Genomic DNA, 19,625 nt, shown 5'->3' with positions numbered 1-19,625 from the left:
ATCTGATGATTGACAGCTCTTCAGCTTGCGCCATTGATCCACGGAAAAAAACGAAGATGAACCCACAGAGCGTACCTGCCGCCCTCCGCGCACAACCGGGTGTTTCATCTTGGGTGCCATCGACCACCAGGTGTTTATGTTGGTGCTGCTGCTGTTGCACGATGTAGAAGATGCAACGTGTTACAACAAATATGTAGATAACGATTCAAGATGCAAACCATGTACAGTTTTGACCTGGGCATTATGAGGCATGCAGCAAGAAAACATAGATGATTGGACCATAGGGTTCCTGACGTTAACTAGTTTTGCAGCGGTTGACAATCTATATTTCATGCAGTAATAAAATAGGGGTATGCTCCCCTGGCTTGAACATCCTTCGGCCCTACAAAGCACTCTACTAAGCACTGAAATGAACCCCGGATTATAAATATAAGGAAACCAGAAAAGAGATCAAGACTAAGCATCTTGAATTTGTTGTTGTCACTATAGTGCTAGAAATTGCATGGAAAAGGAGACTACCAGTTCTTTTGGTGGCTTCTAGAATAAGCTGCAATAAGCTGCCCCCTACCCAGCTTATTCTAGAAGCCCAACCAAATTTATTTTTTTAGAAGCCTAGTAGTTAAGACTTAACTAGTAGGCTTCTAAAAGGAGAATTTTGGTTGGGCTTCTAGAATAAGCTGGGTAGGGGGCAGCTTATTTTGAAAGCCCCAAAAAGCAAACAAAAGAACTTGCCCTTAGATTGTAGAATTGGTGGAAGGAAGAGAAGGTTAAGGGGGGAACAAGTGACCTCCTTGACCGGTGATGTAATGATGCTGGGAGGCAGTTCTGGAGCTCGTAAGGTCTTGTACAATGCTAGGTGCTTAGGGAGGTGCTTAGAAAATAAACCGAGCTTTTCTGAAGCACCAATGCCTATTTCTACAGGAGAGGCGCCTAATTAAGCATCTACCCTCTACCAATAAGCACCGGTGCTTAAAGAAACGCTGGTTTATTTTTCTAAGCATCTGCCCTAAGAACCTTTGCATTGTACAAGGCCTAACAGGCTCTAACTACTTGTGCTAAGATGGATTAGTTCATCCAAGTTCAGCATCCAACACATTGTTAAGCACTTGAGAGCTAAGAGCCACAGAGCAAAAAAAACACTCACTGGAGGTGATACACAACACCAGAACAACAACATTCAGCAGCAACCCAGTACAAATGCTGGAAATGGAAGGGAAACCACCAGACTTCCCATTGACCATCGACATAAATGCCCTCCGGAAGATATCTTTGGCAAAGGTCGTCTTCACCAAGTCAGCCCCCTGTGTGCAAGGATACAACAAGGAAGAAACCTGTAAAGGATAAAATCAATCTTACCAAAACAAAATTAATTCTGCACAGGGCATTCTACAAGACAACTTGTGGCAGCAAGACAGAACATTATGTGGGCTTCTTCAGAAATTTGCAAGAACACATAATACTTGGTACAATCAGTCAACTTTCTGGACCAAAAAAACGGGTGCGTCTTCGTGTGGCAACTTAACAACCGTGCTAACAAGCTGAAAGAAATGCATCTATTCGTGCATATAGAACACAAAGCAATATCAATGGCACTTGAGATAGGCTCACAACAAATACATACTTGCATAATAATCTTTGCAAAAAATAAGCTAAACCAGTAATGTTTTCAAAGCAACCAATTTTTACAGTGAATCAGATTCACATTCGATTACTCTTAATAAGGGTAGAACTAGCGACGCATGTACAACATAAGCTTAGCTACAGAGTTCAGAATTAAGCTTTATTGTTAATTTGTTCACTTCTTAGTCTTGCATTATCACATAGATCCTCTTCAACGTTGGGAGGGCAGAAAAGGGAGTGACCTTGTGCGGGGCGTCGTTGTCGCCGCCGAGGTCAGAATCAACGTTGTCCTTGTTGAGCCTGACAGCTCAGCCATGGGATCCTAGCCGCCGCCAACGCCGTCCTCGTCCATGGAGGGCGCCTGCTGCCCCAGACCAAGTAATCAATGCAAATTGACAACTTTACTTATAGACAAACACATGTAGGAAAAGGTAAAAATGATGGCTTTGGATGTACTAAAAATTCATGTAGCTCACACCTCACAGGCAAACAGTTTCATGAAATAAAAATCAAGATTTTACCTTTGTTCCCTTAAGGAGGTCCTTGAACAGAACTTGAGGTTGTCTTCAACTCCATTGAGGATAAGCTGATAACAAAAAGGAGATTGTTATCAACAAGGTATTTCGATTTGGTTATCATCATAGACTACGGAATTCATAGGAATGGTACTAAGATCTATGATTATGGTTCGACAATGAGTTTGCAAATTTCTCTGTGTTGCGCTGCCTCATTCAGCTTAGGCATCACTAAATTATGACTCAACATAGTTCTTCTAGAGAACAATGATTCAAAATAGTAGCTTATAGTGTAAACACAAGAAAGCACAAATGTTGGCATCACAGGTCAAGAATTCACACTGCTATAGGCCCCAATGAAGTGCCCATAGATCTAACAGAGAACATTTCTTCCATTCAAAAGGCGATTTTTTTCTAGGAAAGTGCAACACTGTACTTGATGGATATCAATTACTTTATCCAATAGCCAGCAAGCATTACATAGATTTATATTTTATTTTCAAATAAATGTACTACATGCTTGGCGGTGTGCTGTGTGAAACTTGTACTCCAGTGCCGGCTAGAACACCCCTCTCAAGTGCCATCACATCAAAATCTGTAGAGGTACCTCCAAGGAACACTAAATCCAGTGACACGAATTTTGAATGGATTTAACACTAGGAGGGTGCAGCTATTAACCATTAACTATGGTTCTTCGTTTACGATGTAGGCGGCCGAGACGATGTGGATGCGTGATGGGAGATCATAGGCATAGATGTGGACGTAAACAACCCGTGTCACGTCGGTCGAAAGACGGACATGGGCGGTGACACCTTGAGATTTGTCGTTGCGGAGTGTGCCTGCATAGCAAGCACCATTTCGACTACGCGGGCCATGATTTTTGGTTGATGGCATCAACCCTCCCCCTACCGCATCAACCAAAGGCAAGTATAGCGGTTTCGTCGCCGGTGGAGGCAGGAGACGAGGTCGCCGGTGGGAGAGAGAGAGAGAGAGAGAGAGAGAGAGAGAGAGAGAGAGAGAGAGAGAGAGAGAGAGAGAGAGAGAGTTATGGGGTGGGTTTTCTTTCCCCTAAAATTTCGGCCCAAACATTTTTGAACGGAGAAGGCGCGATCAGTGGAATGAAAGGCGCGAATCAAATTTATTAAAGTTCTTTTTTTGTCCCCCCCCCCTCAAAAAAAGTTCTTTTTTTGTCCGGTGGCACATATAATCAGGCTGAAAAACGCATGGTGCGGGAAAGTTTGTTCGTAAATCACAACCTAGCTTTTCTTCCCTCCTTCACTCACCCGAGTCGATAAGGAAGGACCGTTGTTCCCCACCATCCACGCCCAGAATTGACCCTGTGGTTTCCTCCATCCTCCTGTGATCTCTTTGGCATTGTGGGTGGTGGGAAACCTTGGTGCCTCGTTGTCTGCTTGCAGATCGGCTAGGGTTAGGGTAACGTGGAGGTATTGTTGAGGAAGTCCTGATGCATGGGGGAAGAGATAAACCTTTGTGGATGCTGACCACTGATAGAAAGTTTTCTGTCAAGTCTTTATACAGATATTTGATTAAGACTGATTTGGGGTTTCCCAGGAAATTTTTGTGGAAAATTAAAGTTCCTGCTAAAATTGTATTCTTCCTATGGCTTATGGCTAGGAGAAGTGTACTTACTAGAGATAACTTGTTAAAAAGAGGCGGGAAAGGAGATAAACATTGCGTGTTCTGCGGCAAGGATGAAACAATTGATCACTTGTTTTTCTCTTGCTCGGTGGCCAGAATTATCTGGGCATTACTAAGATGTGCGTTACTCCTAGAGACCTTAATGATTGTCTTGGAAACTGGCTAATTTTTTTTCAGAAAGATAGCAAGAAGCTTATACTAGTTGGCATCTTAGCCCTGTTATGGGCGATTTGGAGATGCAGAAATGATATTGTATTTGATAGAAAAAAGATTTCTAACCCAATGGGAATTGTGAAAATGCCGTGTGGATGGATTTCTGAATGGTCTATTTTGCAGAAAAGGGACCCAAAGGAAAAAATGTTGATGCTGGGGGCAAAACTCATCGTGCAAGTAGCAAATGATGTCTACAAGGCTGCGCAAGGTTGGTGTTTTGGAGTTCTTCGAATTCAGCAGTGACAAGAAATGAAGATCTTCTTCTTTTGGTGCTCCGGCAAAGTGAAGTGGGGAAACTGCGCATGCAGCTCATCCTTTGGGGCCTGGCCCCCGGGTTTCATTTCTTTCTGTAGTTTCCTGGTTGGCCTTGTTTCACTTTGAGACTCCTCCTTGCATGTAATAGGGCTAGCTTAAATTGTGCGGGGTTCAAAACATATCGGATGCTGTTGCTGGTTTCTTTAATGGAAATCGGAGGGGGAACCCTCTTTTGCTCAAAAAAAATTCATACGGAGTCCATGGTCTTGACCACCTCAATGACCATATGCTCGTGTTGATCTCCATGGTGCGAAAGTAGGTAGTCGGTAGCCAACAACCTGCCCGAGCCGACACACGCCCTTGGGTGAATCCCAGGGCACAGGCCTTGAAGCTCGTGGCTACGAGTGAAGTCGTGGAGGCAAGCTCGTGAGTAGGAAGGACGCATGCATGCGACCGACCGAATCGATCGAGTTTGCTCAAGACGAGACATGTCGAATGAAGCCTTATTGCATCGTGTTCCTGGGGATGTACGCTGTAACGCGTGGACTTGTGCTTCGTCGTCCTGCGGACTTGAGTGGCCGTCCTCGACCTCGACGCCCCAATGCTCTTGTTGATCAATCGATGTTAGTATTCTCTAGCCGCGCCTCCAGATCATACATAGCCGTTTTGTTTCCACAAACAAATACGTAATTACAAAAGAACCATGTGTGATGTAGTTGTACACGGTTGACTTGGTAGCTCAGTTCCTTGCGTTGGTAGCGTATATAGATGTAGCTAGGTAGCGACGGGATGGCGTGCGTACAAGAGGAATGTTACATTCTCTTCAAAAGCGAGCTCCTTGCCGTTGGCAACCCAGAGTTGAGAGCTCCATGGTGCGGAAGTTGGTACGCAGCCAACAGGTAAGAATCTGCACGAGCCGCCGCCCAGATCAACGTGGACGACACCGGGGAGGTCAACGGTGCAGCGGAGGCGGATGAAGCATCCATGGGAGGCACGGCATGGCCGGAGATGCCGAACCAGAGCCCCAGCACTGGAACGTGCATGCTCCGCCATGCCCTCTCATCGAGCTAGTGCTGGAGGCGAGGCACGGGGACGACTGCGCCGCCGGTCATCTCCGACCAATCAATCGATCGTGCTGTTGTTGATCTGCGTGCGTGCATCCATGGTCGTCAATGAATTGTGTGATGGATGAATGAGCAAGTAGTGGGGAATGGACGGGGATATTTTTTTAACACAGTACAGACGCAAGCGCTCATACAATCATCCCTATGAATGCACACACACCCTATCCCTTTGAGCGCCTTCGAGAGACTGAGCCCGAGCAACAGGACTTGAACCCTGGTGGGTTAGAGATATCACTGTCCTTCTAACTACCCAACCACAAATTGGTTCGCGATAGGGAATTTGTTTGCAATGGAGACAGACGATTCCCTTATAATTCCCAAAGAAAAAAAAAAGAAACAACGCACCGTGTCTGCACCGCCGTGGCCACGCAGAGCACGCAGTCCTGCCGCGGGACGTCGCCGCGGCACTGTGCAAGGCCCCATAACGCCAAGGAGCAGCAGCTGGCGGTGGCCGTGACGTAGTAGGCGGAAGCGCGCGGGACGAGGCGTAGAGAACCTGGTCGATGCTAGTCTGTGTCTCCGCGTTGGCACCATTCTTGGCACAGTATGCCCCGATCGGGTCCATGCTGGAGCATGGACGTGGCATGGCGAACAGGAGCATCGTCGGCACCAGCTAGAGTGGAGACGACGAGGAATACATTGCCAATGTGGGCTTGCTTTGACCGGGTATGACTCGATATTTGTATGTCTGAGTTTAATCTGCACATATGAATTTCTTGTCTATAAGTAAGTGATCGGAGGGTTGCATCGATAAATACACCGCAGCTCCTTCGGATTGTCCAGCGTTTTCCACGGACAGCCCGAGGATGTATAGATTGGGTATGTTCTCCATGTTCTACCCCGTTCCGAGACAGGATTTCGGCGGCGCCTCCCCATTGTTCTCCAGAGCACATTCTCTCGGTTATTTGCCGAGACGTGTATCTGGAGAACAGCGGGTAGGTGCTGCCGAAATTTTGTCTCGGAACGGGGTAGAATGGAGAACGTACTCAATCTACACATCCTCGGTTGGGATTAGGACCCATCTTTACCTATTAGAGATGTAGGTGGATTCAACGCGGTAGAAATTGAAAATTTGATGTGATTAATTTAAGTGAATGCTTAATTATGTTGTGTGGCTTGCAAAAAAGCAGAGGATGGCAGATAATCAGTGGATGTACAGTGGTTTTATCCGTCGGAATCGAGTAACATCAGAGTGGATCGCGAAAACGGGGTAGAATGGAGAATGATTGATAGTGATGATGAGACCAACCGAGAAAGAGGTTACAACAGTGATGATTCGTATGGGTTCTAGCAGATGTACGTTTCAAGTCTTTTTTCTATAGTGTAGGAATATGCATTTTTATTAATGTGTTTATTATTCCTTATTATTATGCCTTTTCTTTCATTTTTTTAATTTACTAATTGCTTATTCTCTTTTCAATGCAGGTTCGTGGAACATGGGCAAGGGGAAGGCCAACGGCGTGGGTTTCCTACGCAAGGTCGTCGGCCTGCCTAGTTGGAGTGGTCGAGCACGTAATCCTCCCCCCCCCCCCCGCCCCCGCCCCCCCCCCCCCCCCCGGCTACTTGACGGTGACTCCTCATAGGGAGGTCGAGAGGGAGATGCCCCTAGTGGACGAGGGGGCGGGAGGAGAGCCCCTAGAGGGCGAGGTGGTGGGGGGAGAGCCACTACAGGGGGTCGCGGCCAGAAAGAGCGCACCCTCACCGACTTAGGGGTGTTGTCTTCGAGGCCCTCCTCTAGTGAGGTACCCTCTGACGAGGACGAGGAGGAGGAGGAGGTTCGGGATGGGGCCGAGGAGGAGGTGGAGGAGGAGGTTGGGGAGGGGGGCGACGGGGAGGAGGAGGAGGAGGAGGAGGAGGCAGGCGAGGACGAGGAGGCGGGCATGGAGGAGGGTGGTGGCGGGGATGATGGTGGTGGCGGGGGTGATGGTGGTGGCGGGGAGGGGGTTGGCAAAAAGGGGTGGCTGTATGGTAACGCAAAGCTACCAAAGCAGATTCCTGCTACTGAGCAGCAGAAATGGCTCATTGAGCCCACGGGAAAAGAGTAAGTGCCACTTTATAATAATTTCATTATTTTGCTTGTCACATGCTCATTCCGGTAGTTATTGATTTTGCTTGTCACATGCTAATATTTCATTCTTTTGCAGCAACTGGATATATCCTAAAGGGGCCCGTATTCCCAACGGCCTCATCACCGTCTTGCTGAAGTTACACTGGCCGGGGCTGTACTGTCTGAATCCAGTCACGCACCCGGGCCGTCGGGTTTTGGCCACGAGCTGGGACCACTGGGAAGCGACCCTCCATGCGGACCATGAGACCCATGCCAAGGCCGTGATCACTATTTTCTGGGTGAGTTCTCTTCAGAAGCACAAGTCCATTCTAGTTTCATGAATGATTTAACTCATGGCTTCTTCCGTTCTTGTTTCATGCATGATTGTAGAAATTCTATCGAGTTCTTTCGGAGCACAAGGCCAGAGCCGACCAGATCGTGCTGCGCCAATGCAAGAAGAAGGCCCGCCAGATGCAGTACGAGGTGCGCTATGTGGCCATCTCGACATACTATCACGACGCTCTTGGTGTGAAGATGACCAAGGAAGAAGCGCGGAGGATGGGCATTACCTTGGAGAGGCCCGAGTACTTGGCGGTAAGTATAAAAGATTTTTCATTCTGATGTTTGTGGTACATTTCACCGTTTCGTGTTGACATGCCATTATGCTTTCATTATGTAGGTGTGTCCAAATTGGTGTTATGGAAAAGACGAGTCCTGGGTGGGATTGGTGGATCTTTGGTATGATAAGGATGGAGCCTGGGCGGCTACGAGCATCAAAAACAAGGCTAACCGAGGAAGGGATTGAGTACATGCTCAGGGAAACCGAAACCACTTTCTCCACAAGGCACTTAATGTATGACTAACCTCATTAAACATTCTTCTTCTTCTATTTACTGTCACTTTCTTATGCATGACTAACCTCTGTTTGGTGGTGCAGGAGGAGAAACTGAAGCGGCCGCTCTCACACATGGAGGTGTGGGAGATCGTCCATACGCGGAAGGACTCCAAGCCTGGCGAGCCCAAGTACTACGGCAAGAAGACCACGCAGAGGAAGAAGGCCTACTCCGATGGGTATCTGAGGTTACATCCTGACACACCTGACCGCATTGCGGCGGATCTGGACGAGAGGGTGGTGGTGGGCATGGGGCCCAAGGAGCACGGTCGGGAGGCGATTCTCGATGATGTGATCACTCCTACTATCTCCTACACACAGCTCCGTCGGATCGACCCGAGTCTGAGCCAGCGCACGAGCACGCCCATGACTAGTGCACAGTCACAGTCCCTCTTTCAGGAGCGGCAATCTGTCAGTATTTTCCCTCTTATCTTCATTGCTCACTTTATTTTCCACATTTAGTAGTTTTATGAGTTCCATCATGTCATACCGTAGGCCTACATGGAGTACACACGCCAGGAGACCATGGCGTGGCACGAGAGCCTTTATGCATACCATGAGCAGAGGGATCGCCAGATGCAGCACGCTTTTCAGGAAATGACGGCCGGCAGGTTTCCTCAATTGCAACCAGCACAATGTCCTCCAGCACAACAAAGGCTACTTACCTTTGAGGAGTTTGTGGCACAGAACGCTGGCCCCTCGCCGGTTAGTTCATCCCCAATCTATTCACCCAAAGCATATCATGCCTTTCAACACTGTCATATATCTCGTTAACATGTCTTTTCAACATCCAGGGAATCGGTGGATCAACCGTTGGTGGTGGTCTTCGCAGCACTCCCGAGTCACAGAGCCCGACCACTCCGATCCACGGAGGCGGAGGTGGAGGCGGTCTTGGCGGTAGCGCTGCCGCTAGCACTGACGACCTGGGCTTCGGCGGGCTTGGCGGTGACGACCTCCGCGGTGCTCGACGTCCTGGCGCTTAAGCCTTTGGGTTACTTGGGTGATGATACACTTGATGTTTCTTATGTTGTGAGATGCTTCTTATGTTGTGAGGTGATTCTTATGTTGTGGGATGCTAATGCTTTGTGAGATGCTTATGCTTTGTGATGCTCAATTTGTCTATGCATATGTGATTGATACGTCCATTTTGCATCATGCTTTTATATCGATATTTATTGCATTATGGGCTGTTATTACACATTTTGTCACAATACTTATGCCTATTCTCTCTTATTTTACAAGGTTTACAAGGAGGGAGAATGCCGGCAGCTGGAATTCTGGGCTGGAAATAGAGCAAATATTAGAGACCTATTCTGCACAACTCCAAAAGTCCTGAAACTCCACGGAAGTTGTTTTTGGAAATAATAAAAAATACTGAGCGAAGAAAATACCAGAGGGGGTCCACACCCTGGCCACGACGGTGGGGGCGCGCCCTACCCCCTGGGCGCGCCCCCTGCCTCGTGGCCCCCTGGTGGCCCTCCGGTGCCCATCTTTTGCTATATGAAGTCTTTCGTCCGAGGAAAAATCATAAGCACGCTTTCGGGATGAGACTCCGCCGCCACGAGGCGGAACCTTGGCGGAACCAATCTAGGGCTCCGGCGGAGCTGTTCTGCCAGGGACACTTCCCTCCGGGAGGGGGAAATCATCGCCATCGTCATCACCAACGCTCCTCTCATCGGGAGGGGGCCAATCTCCATCAACATCTTCACCAGCACCATCTCCTCTCAAACCCTAGTTCATTTCTTGTATCCAATTCTTGTCTCTAAGTCTGAGATTGGTACCTGTAGGTTGCTAGTAGTGTTGATTACTCCTTGTAGTTGATGCTAGTTGGTTTATTTGGTGGAAGATCATATGTTCAGATCCTATATGCATATTAATACTCCTCTGATTATGAACATGAATATGCTTTGTGAGTAGTTACGTTTGTTCCTGAGGACATGGGAGAAGTCTTGCTATTACTAGCCATGTGAATTTGGTATTCGTTCGATATTTTGATGAGATGTATGTTGTCTCTCCTCTAGTGGTGTTATGTGAATATCGACTACATTACACTTCACCATTATTTAGGCCTAGAGGAAGGCATTGGGAAGTAATAAGTAGATGATGGGTTGCTAGAGTGACAGAAGCTTAAACCCTAGTTTATGCGTTGCTTCGTAAGGGGCTGATTTGGATCCATATGTTTCATGCTATGGTTAGGTTTACCTTAATACTTCTTTTGTAGTTGCGGATGCTTGCAATAGGAGTTAATCATAAGTGGGATGTTTGTCCAAGTAAGGACAGCACCCAAGCACCGGTCCACCCACATATCAAATTATCAAAGTACCGAACGCGAATCATATGAACGTGATGAAAACTAGCTTGATGATAATTCTCATGTGTCCTCGGGAGCGCTTTTCTTTATATAAGAGTTTGTCCAGGCTTGTCATTTGCTACAAAAAGGATTGGGCCATCTTGCTGCACTTTATTTATACTTGTTACTTGTTACTCGTTATAAATTATCTTATCACAAAACTATCTGTTACCTATAATTTCAGTGCTTGCAGAGAATACCTTGTTGAAAACCGCTTATCATTTCCTTCTGCTCCTCGTTGGGTTCGACACTCTTACTTATCGAAAGGACTACGATAGATCCCCTATACTTGTGGGTCATCAAGACTTTTTTCTGGCGCCGTTGCCGGGGAGTGAAGCGCCTTTGGTAGGTGGAATTTGGTAAGGAGAAGAAGCAATGGCTAAGGCTGATCGATCGAATCGAAGTTGGCTATTTTTTAGCACAACACCAACAAACTTCTATACCTTAGTTTTTTAATAACTATAAAAAGGGCCCGTGCGTTGCAATGGGAGAGACAAATTTATAATTTTGTAAGGGCCATGATCATATTTTGCTGCATCACCGAGATACAATATCACTCTCAATTTTTTGAAATCATGAACATTTTTTTAAAACTCATGGAAATATGTGAAATCGTCAACATTTTTAAAAATTCATGAACACATTTACAAACTTTGGAACATTTTTGGAATTCACGAACATTTCATACTATTTGCAAACATTTTTTACAAATTGTGAACATTTCTTTTCAAAACATTCTTGAAACAGCAAACATTTCTAGAATGGACGCACATTGTTTTGGAAATTGGTGGAACAAATTTTGAAATTCATGAACATTTTTTTATTTAAAGAACATTTATTGAAATGGATAATTACTTTTTTGAATAAGCGAACATTTTATGAATGAATAAACTATTTTGTACGTCACAAACAGTTTTTGAATTTCTAGGATATCTTTATATTCATGAACATTTAATTGATGGGCCAACTAACTATCACACATAGCATGGGCTAGTGGCTGACCAGTCAGTCCCTCACATGCGATGCATCATGGTTGAGGCCCGCTGAAAAATTCTGCTGCAAGGCAAGGCCCACAACACAAAGTTTAGTCCCACCCCGCCGAGGCGAACTTGATTGAGTATTAATGTATGCACACATTAGCGCGTGCGCTCGCGTGATTATACGCATGGACTTAGGACTTTGGACTCTTGGCGCGGCGCCGGCTGCCGCTTTCCGTTTCTTTTTGTTGTTTCCTTTTTATGTATGTAAACACATGCACCTGTTTATCTAACAATACACAATCTTGCTTTTCATGTACGATCCATTATAGTGTGTGCCCATTCCTCTGGTTGATGAATATTAGCATGACAATTGCTAAGATTCTATGGTAGATCGAAAGGAAGAAACCCTAGCGCAACCTAAAGGAGGCCCGTGAAACCATAGACCCTAGAGGCGACCCAGCAAGAAGAAGGAGCACACACCCCAGACTCAAGCGACATCGGGGGTTTGCTCCCCTCCGTCGACTGCTCCGGCGGCAGAGAGGGAAGCGAACATCGGGAACTTGTTTTTTCGTGTGTTCAATGGTCTACGTGTCATACTTGGCTCTTTGGTTGTCCATGGCTCCGGCTCCAACTGTAGCAACGATAGCGGCAAATAAGTTTCCTCGATATCTCCTATCAAACATGTGGTTCTTTCAACTATCCGTGCTTTATCTGGAGACCAAACCACATACGTACAGTAAGTTGCACGGATTTTCTTTGCATCAATCGGAATTTGAACTTGTTGCAATCCCAGTCAGCACGACTACTTCACTCACACTCTCTCTCTCTCTCTCTCTCTCTCTCTCTCTCACACACACACACACATGCTGCACAACCTAACTCCAATTATCCAAGGCCTGCTTGGACACTTCCGCGCGCTCCAGGCCTTCGACAACACCAAAAGCCGGCGTCAAGGGTCTCGACGCCGATGTGGACACAATCCCCGCCATCTTCCACAACCCACCCGAGTCTCTTCCCCTCGACAACACACCAACTCTTCACCACAGCCACCACGAGTTCTCCGTCCCGGTCATCGATCTCACCGGCCTCGCGACTCTGTCCGGACGAGCCTCGGCGGCCGGCGAGATAAAGGCGACCGTCGAGATGGTGGGTTTCTTATGGGTAACGCCGGAGTCGGCCATGTCCGAAACACTAGCTGGCGGCGGCGCGGGGCTTCAACGAGGGTCGGCGGAGGCCAGGGTGCCGCGGTACAAAGGCCGGGAAATATTATACTAGTAATGGTTATCGTCAAACAATAGTATATGTCAATCAGAGTTTGATCCATCCAGTGACTATACTAGTACGACCTGGTAGACGACAGCAGATGTCCGTGCTGGCCGACGCGGTAGGCATGCGAGGTCCCCCGTAGACGGCGGACCTGGCCGACGGACGAAAGTAAGTACTGCTCGTTGAAGTTGATGGAGATGCCAGCGAGCCAGCACGGGTGCAGTTTGATGGATGCTTGGGCCTTTCGTTGGCCGATGAGGTGACCGAAACCTAGCTAGCAGGATAGCAGCGTCATATATACCCACTATTGATCATGGCAGAAGGCCGCAACAATCGCTGGATCATCTGCGAGTCTTCTCCTCCTTGTGTACATAGTTTTTCTCGGCTTGCTTCTTAATGAAAACATGATGGAATTTAGCATTTATACACGTTAAAATGGAGGAAAGAACAAATTATTCGCTGATAGAAAACGTGGATTACAATAGGTCGTCCGAACCGGAAAAAACAAATTGAAAAATTACATTTACTGGTATAAGAACAAGAAACAAAAAGGCATGCCATACATCTACTGTTTTCTACTTGCGCTTAACAACACCGACATAAGGAAGCTCTACCGAACCCAAGTATATTTTGCCATTGATCCTCTCCATAATCTCGGTGGGCCTCACCTTCTTTGGGCCTCTCATCTCCTCGACTATCTTCCCATCGTTACCGACCCTGACAGCGAGACGATGACCATCATGACCAAATGGTAACTCATTCTTCTCGCGGTGCAACGCCACCCAATAGCCTCCTTTGGTGTCGGGCCTCACGTTATCTGGATAGCCGGGCAGGTCGGCAAAAGGCTCGGATGTGCCTGCGTTGACCCCTTTGATCCAGTGCCTCAGCAGCTTGCACGGTCCGGTTGATGCAACCACGAGGTGGGTTCGGTCGGCGCTGAGGGCGACGCCATTTGGGTACGTCATGCCCGCCTGGAGGACCGTGACATCCGATGTCCGTGGGTCGTACCTCATGAGGCGGCCCGTCGAGTCCCCTGTGCGAGTGACCATCTCATGCTGTGACCTTTGATAGTTCATTGAGCTGTCGGTGAAGTAGACCTGACCCGTAACTTGATCGACGTCAACACCGTTGGTGAAGCGGAGAGGAAAACCGTCAACCTGGTTGACCAACACGGTGGCCTCCCCGCCGCCCGGCGCTACCCGCATCAGCCCCTTGTACGCGTCGGCCACGTAGAGGTCGCCCGATTTCTGGTTGAAGCGTAGGCCAAGCGGGCGGCCGCAGCGGCTCTCCCTGGCAGCCTCAGTCTCCGAGCTGAACTTGGACGGCGTGCATGTCTTGCTATCATAGCCGGGGCCATACGCATAGGTAGTCCATCCCAGCTTGTCGCCGTTCCACTTCAGGATCCGGCCGTCGGAGACGCCGCTGTAGGGGCCGTGGCCCTGACCGTCGGACGCTCTCCGGCCCTTTGACCGTCCCTCGCGGCAGCGGCAGCTGTTGCCTTCGTGAGGCATCGAAGCTAGTGGCGGCTAAGGCCCCGGGCATGAGGAGAAGCACGAGGATGAGCAGCGTGACGGTGGTCTTGAGGAGGCGGCTCATGGAGCACCCCATAGCGTCGATCTGCTTCTCTGGCTGGCTCTTCGACCGATTTGGCGTACGTGTTGTTGGTTAATTTGCACCTGCGGTCGATTGCTTGGTTTGATTGATCGAGGGATCCAAGCTGGAGGCTGCCTCTTATATAGCAGTAGTCCGAGAAGTAGCGGTCCGAGTCGGCGCGTGCACGAGCGAGACAGCCAGACGCCGAGTGGGTTTCGTACGTTTTGTATGACCCTGATCCTGATGGGTCACTACTACGTACGTACGCACGAAACAAGGGGAGCACGTCACAACAAGCAACTCGTACGTCCATGCAAAAAAAAAAAGCAACTCGTACGTATACATGAATGAAACAACAAAAGGAAAACGTTTCCCTCCCAAAAAAAAAGGAAAAATAGAAGAAAGAAATCCCCCCGTTCCTTTAATTTCTACTGTATTTCTTCTCTTTCTCACTCACGCACAGTTTGATCTCTCTTTCTTCTTTTCTCCGACGAATTCCGACAAAGGGTGGATTTTATTTTCTCAATATGGAGCATTAAGAAGAGACAAACACAGTGAACACATACTCGGCCCTCCATAGCTAGAATGCACACAACTAACGCCAACGCACCCATATAAAAAAACACGTCGGCAAATGTGTAGGCTGAGGAAAAAGGAAAAACCCAAAGCGAATATACGTTTGCACCCTGAAGAATAAATCTGAGAATTGCCTTCAACAAGGTAACGACATTGAAACATCATCATTGCCAGGTATGTCCAACACGGCTGACCTAGGCTATCAGTCCGAAGTTGAGACCGGTGCTCGTGCAGCACCACCACTGAACTCAATCATGTGTTGTCTCCATCACTTTTCCGGAATCCCAACAGCTACTTGCCTTGAGACCGTCGCCACTGTACAATCACTCTAGTCGTCGTTCATAGCTGACATCTCACACTGCCGAATTCAACCACCAGATATGACGAGAGGAACCCTCGCGAAGACGCTGTAGGCCGGAGTGATCACCGGCATAAGGAAGCTCTACCGAACCCAAATAGATTTTGCCATTGCTTCTCTCCATAACCTTGGTGGGCCTCACCTTCTTTGACCTTCTCGTCTCCTCGGCTGTCACTTTCTAGGCCACTATCTTGGCTCACGAGGATGAGACGCCACCGTGCACGGTGTCCTGGACTAGGTGGTAACAACCGAGATGGCCCACGGTCTCTAGGCCGAGCCTACGGCCCACCGATCTCAACAAGGAAGGACTCCGGCAGCCTCAAACCCAGTCGTGATCTGGATGAATGTTGCCGAAGACTTGGCGTACACTTCTAGGATAGCTTTAGATGTTGGCATGTTTATTCCTAGTTGGTAACCCTGGATACCCCAGGTGTCTTTATAAACCGAAGCGTTTAGTCCATAGAGACACGACTACACTCACTAGCCTTAGGGTTTAGAACACAACATACGCTCTCGAGGTAGATCAACCTGTACTCGATACTCCATCATCAATATAATTAAGCAGGACGTAGGGTTTTACCTCTTCGAGAGGGCCCAAACTTGGGTAAAACATCGCGCCCCTTGTCTCCCGTTGACCATTATTGTTCCGGGTCCACAGTTCGGGACCCCCTACCCGATCCGACGGTTTTAGTACCGACATTGGTAGCCCATATATCTTTTCGTCCACATAAAAAATAAAAGTTTAGTACAAACACTACAAAAAAAAACCTCCTTAACTGTTTTATGCATTATGTGAATAATATGTCTTCTCCATACATGAAACTTGGAATTCCTAACGTGAAAAACATATTTTCAACACGGCATGATTTAAACATGGGCTTTCTGCAAGCAAAATAGAATATGCATACACATAGATTTATTACTTCATGTATTCATCGTATATCCTTACTAAACAAAACTATTCTCATCGCGAAGATGGGTTTATCGGGTCAATGCGTCATTTGATGCGACGGGTCAACTACTATATATAGTAGAAGAAGAAGATATGATGTACGTAGGTTGTCTAGATAGAAGGAAAGAGATGTGGGAAAAATAACCAGTGACGCAAAATGTGTATCGTATTATACTAGAGAAGAATACTGAGTACTCCCTCCGTCTGTATTACTTGTCAGAGAAATGGATAAAATTGATGTATCTAGAACTAAAATACGTCTAGTTACATCCATTTCTCTAACGATAGCCAATATAATGTCGATACAGGCGGATGGCCCGGTGAAGGCTGGAGCTCGGGGAGGGTCAGTGGTTGGCGGTGTAGGGAGGGTATGGGTGTGTGGAATGGGAGCTATGTAGTATGTACGGCCGGTGCTTGGCTGGGAAGTCGATAGGGTGGTGCATAGGGGCGAAATTGAGCCTGGGGCAACTGGGGCTGTAGCCCCGGCGTGGCCCAACTTGCACCTATCTATCTATCTATCTATCTACTACCCCTATAAAAGGAAGAGAGGGGCAGATCCAAACGATTATATCGGTTCATCTATAATATCTAATGGCCTTAATTCATTCCGTGTTTAACACAACAAGCCACGCAATTATAAGCCACCAATCTATCGATACTAATCCCACCCGCACGCTCCCACGCCCGCACCAACTCCCCACACCACGATCTTGCGCCCGCTCCGCACGCCCGCACAACAGACGCCAGCGGACGCGAGCATGGGCCGCCGCCGCCCGCCGATCCTCCACTCCACCAGCCTCCGGTCGTCCTCTCTGCCGCCGTCCGCCGATCAACTCGGCCTCCGCCGCATCCCTAAATCCTCGCCCTCCTCCGCTCCCGCTCCACTCCTCCTCCGCTGCCGCTACGATCCTCCTCTCCTCCGCCGCCGCCGCTCAGCCCAGCCTCCGCCGACGCTCTCTGATCCTCCACTTCGACGCCGCCCCCCTATACAGTGAGGCCCTCGCCATCAAGGCGGCCACCATTAATCAAGGAGAGACATGTGCTTATGTCCACACAGGGAGAAATAATTCAGCAAATTTCCAAATTAATGGGATTGGCCTGTAATGATCCAGTTTATGATCCTTCGACATGAGAAATCGATGCTTGTGATTATGATTATTTACATTCTGTGGTTTTCCTGCACAGGGACAACACTCCATCTCTCACGATGCCAATTATTCAATTAGGATGTGGTGGCATTTTCTTATGTCTCCATTGGAGAAAAGGGACCGGGCTAATTGGAATTACAAAGTTTACTCCACAGAGGTAAACGTTCGTGTTTGCATTTCCTCGTAGTTTTCTTTTCAGTTTCTTGTATCATGTGATTTGAGGCAGATTTAAGAACTCATCTCCAAGCTGTAGTTTAAGAGGGCCTACAGATGGCCATCTAATTTTGTTCAGCTACAGATGGCCATATCATTTTGTTCAGGTACAGCTGGGTTGATGATTTGATTTTCTTATCATCCAATGTTACCTCATAAACCATTTTTATTGAGGTAGTGTTTGTGTACAGATTAATTGCTCAAACATTTTTGCTGTCTCTATTCAAGTTGATTGTTGTGTGAAAAGTTAGCTGCTTACATGTCAAGATTGGTACTGCAAAGATCATGTTGCTGGTATCCCATGAATGCCAGTTGTGTGATTGTTTCTAGCAATTTTCGGAGCCTTATGATCGTTATGCATTTTTGCCTGCAGTGCATACATAATATTTCCTATGTCCACCTTTGGAAGGTTTGCTGCCATACTATCGATTGACAGTGCTTTATGCGTTCTTCTTGACCGTTGGTGGACTCTATATGAATACTGCTCCAAAAAATCAATCCTACCGGGCATTGCCGCACTGATCGCTATGGCATTTTGGGGGCGCTTCCTGGTAATACTAGGCATCTATTCTGATATTATTGGCGACCATTATAGAATTTTGTTTGTGGTTTCTGCAATTTACACTGAAATTTAGCTAATCAGTATATCATGGTTTTACAGTTCGTATAATGAGTAAATAATATACATTCCAATGGGAGGACAAACTTTTGATGCTGGTGAATTCTTTACAATCATTCCAATGGCAGCACAAACTGAAGGTATTTATGTAGGCACAGATCATTGCTACATCAGAATAAATCAAGTATTGAGTAAATAATACCCCCAGTTTTATAATACAGTCTACCGGTGCTTTCATTGTGGTTTCACGGTAATACCACCATGCCCTCCTTCTGTTATGATTGACGCAAGGAGTGTCATTACTTGAAATTTGCAGAATGGTAAGCACTATAATTTATTGGAGATCTTGTGCTGTTGGCTGACCCAAACAAGGTACTGTTGAATTGAGGTGTTGTAACAGTTTTTTTAAACTCTCATGCATGAGTACAAGTTGAACTATTTGTAGTATATCTTCATCGTTTCTTACGAAGTGTATGGGAGAAAGTGATAACTGGTCACAGACATCATTTGGAATAATGTTGGACTCAGGCATAGTGGTCCCTGATCTAACACGGAGCAAAGGGAAACCATTTACGGATTTGGTTGTGTCGCAGATAGCCCGGCATGCTCTCATGTAATTCTTGATCTACCGCGGATTATCCTTTTCTATATTAATGGAACGTCGCACAGTTCTCTTGCGCATTCAGAAAAAAATAGTTTTGCAACCTTTAAGTTTTGATGAAGCCTTTGATAATTCTTTTTTATCTTCTAATTTTCTTTTGACTGTGCTTAACGTATGGCTTTACCTATTATTATGATTTTGCACCACGGTTTCCCTTCGCTGTTTATATATGTTGGGACTATTGATTTTTTTAAGTGATCTTCAGTTCCTCACAACAGATTTCTTTTGGAGATTTCACTGATCAGTATGTTGGAGATCTGCAGATGACACTTCTTTATATGCAAGTGCAAAAAGATTTCAGGTTCTGTCCTCTTTTCTTTGTTGGAACTATCAGGTCGCGTCTTCTTGCAATGTAAGATTATCCTTATTTTCAAGTCATTTTTGTTCTGACATCATTGTACCCTTTTCAAATAGATAGATGCCATGAGTAAACAATTATTGAATTGCAGGCAGGTATTGTTGAGGACTTGAGGCTCAGATTTCACATTTGGGTTTTTTCTTTGAGGAAAAAATACTTAATATTGGTATATCCTAGACCTTTTCATTTGAACTTCATGATGCCCTGATAGATATAACAGTTATTT

At 46.9% G+C, this 19,625-nt stretch overlaps 1 pseudogene; it reads right to left on the bottom strand.

The window, feature by feature from the left end:
• Positions 1–13,366: 13,366 nt before the first annotated feature.
• LOC123075755 (protein STRICTOSIDINE SYNTHASE-LIKE 10-like) lies at positions 13,367–14,607 on the bottom strand (annotated as a pseudogene).
• Positions 14,608–19,625: the final 5,018 nt, after the last annotated feature.

The sequence above is a fragment of the Triticum aestivum genome, chromosome 3D, assembly GCF_018294505.1.
Source record: "Triticum aestivum cultivar Chinese Spring chromosome 3D, IWGSC CS RefSeq v2.1, whole genome shotgun sequence".
In the NCBI taxonomy this organism is placed as follows: Eukaryota; Viridiplantae; Streptophyta; class Magnoliopsida; order Poales; family Poaceae; genus Triticum; species Triticum aestivum.
This window is presented reverse-complemented; position numbering and strand designations above follow the sequence as displayed.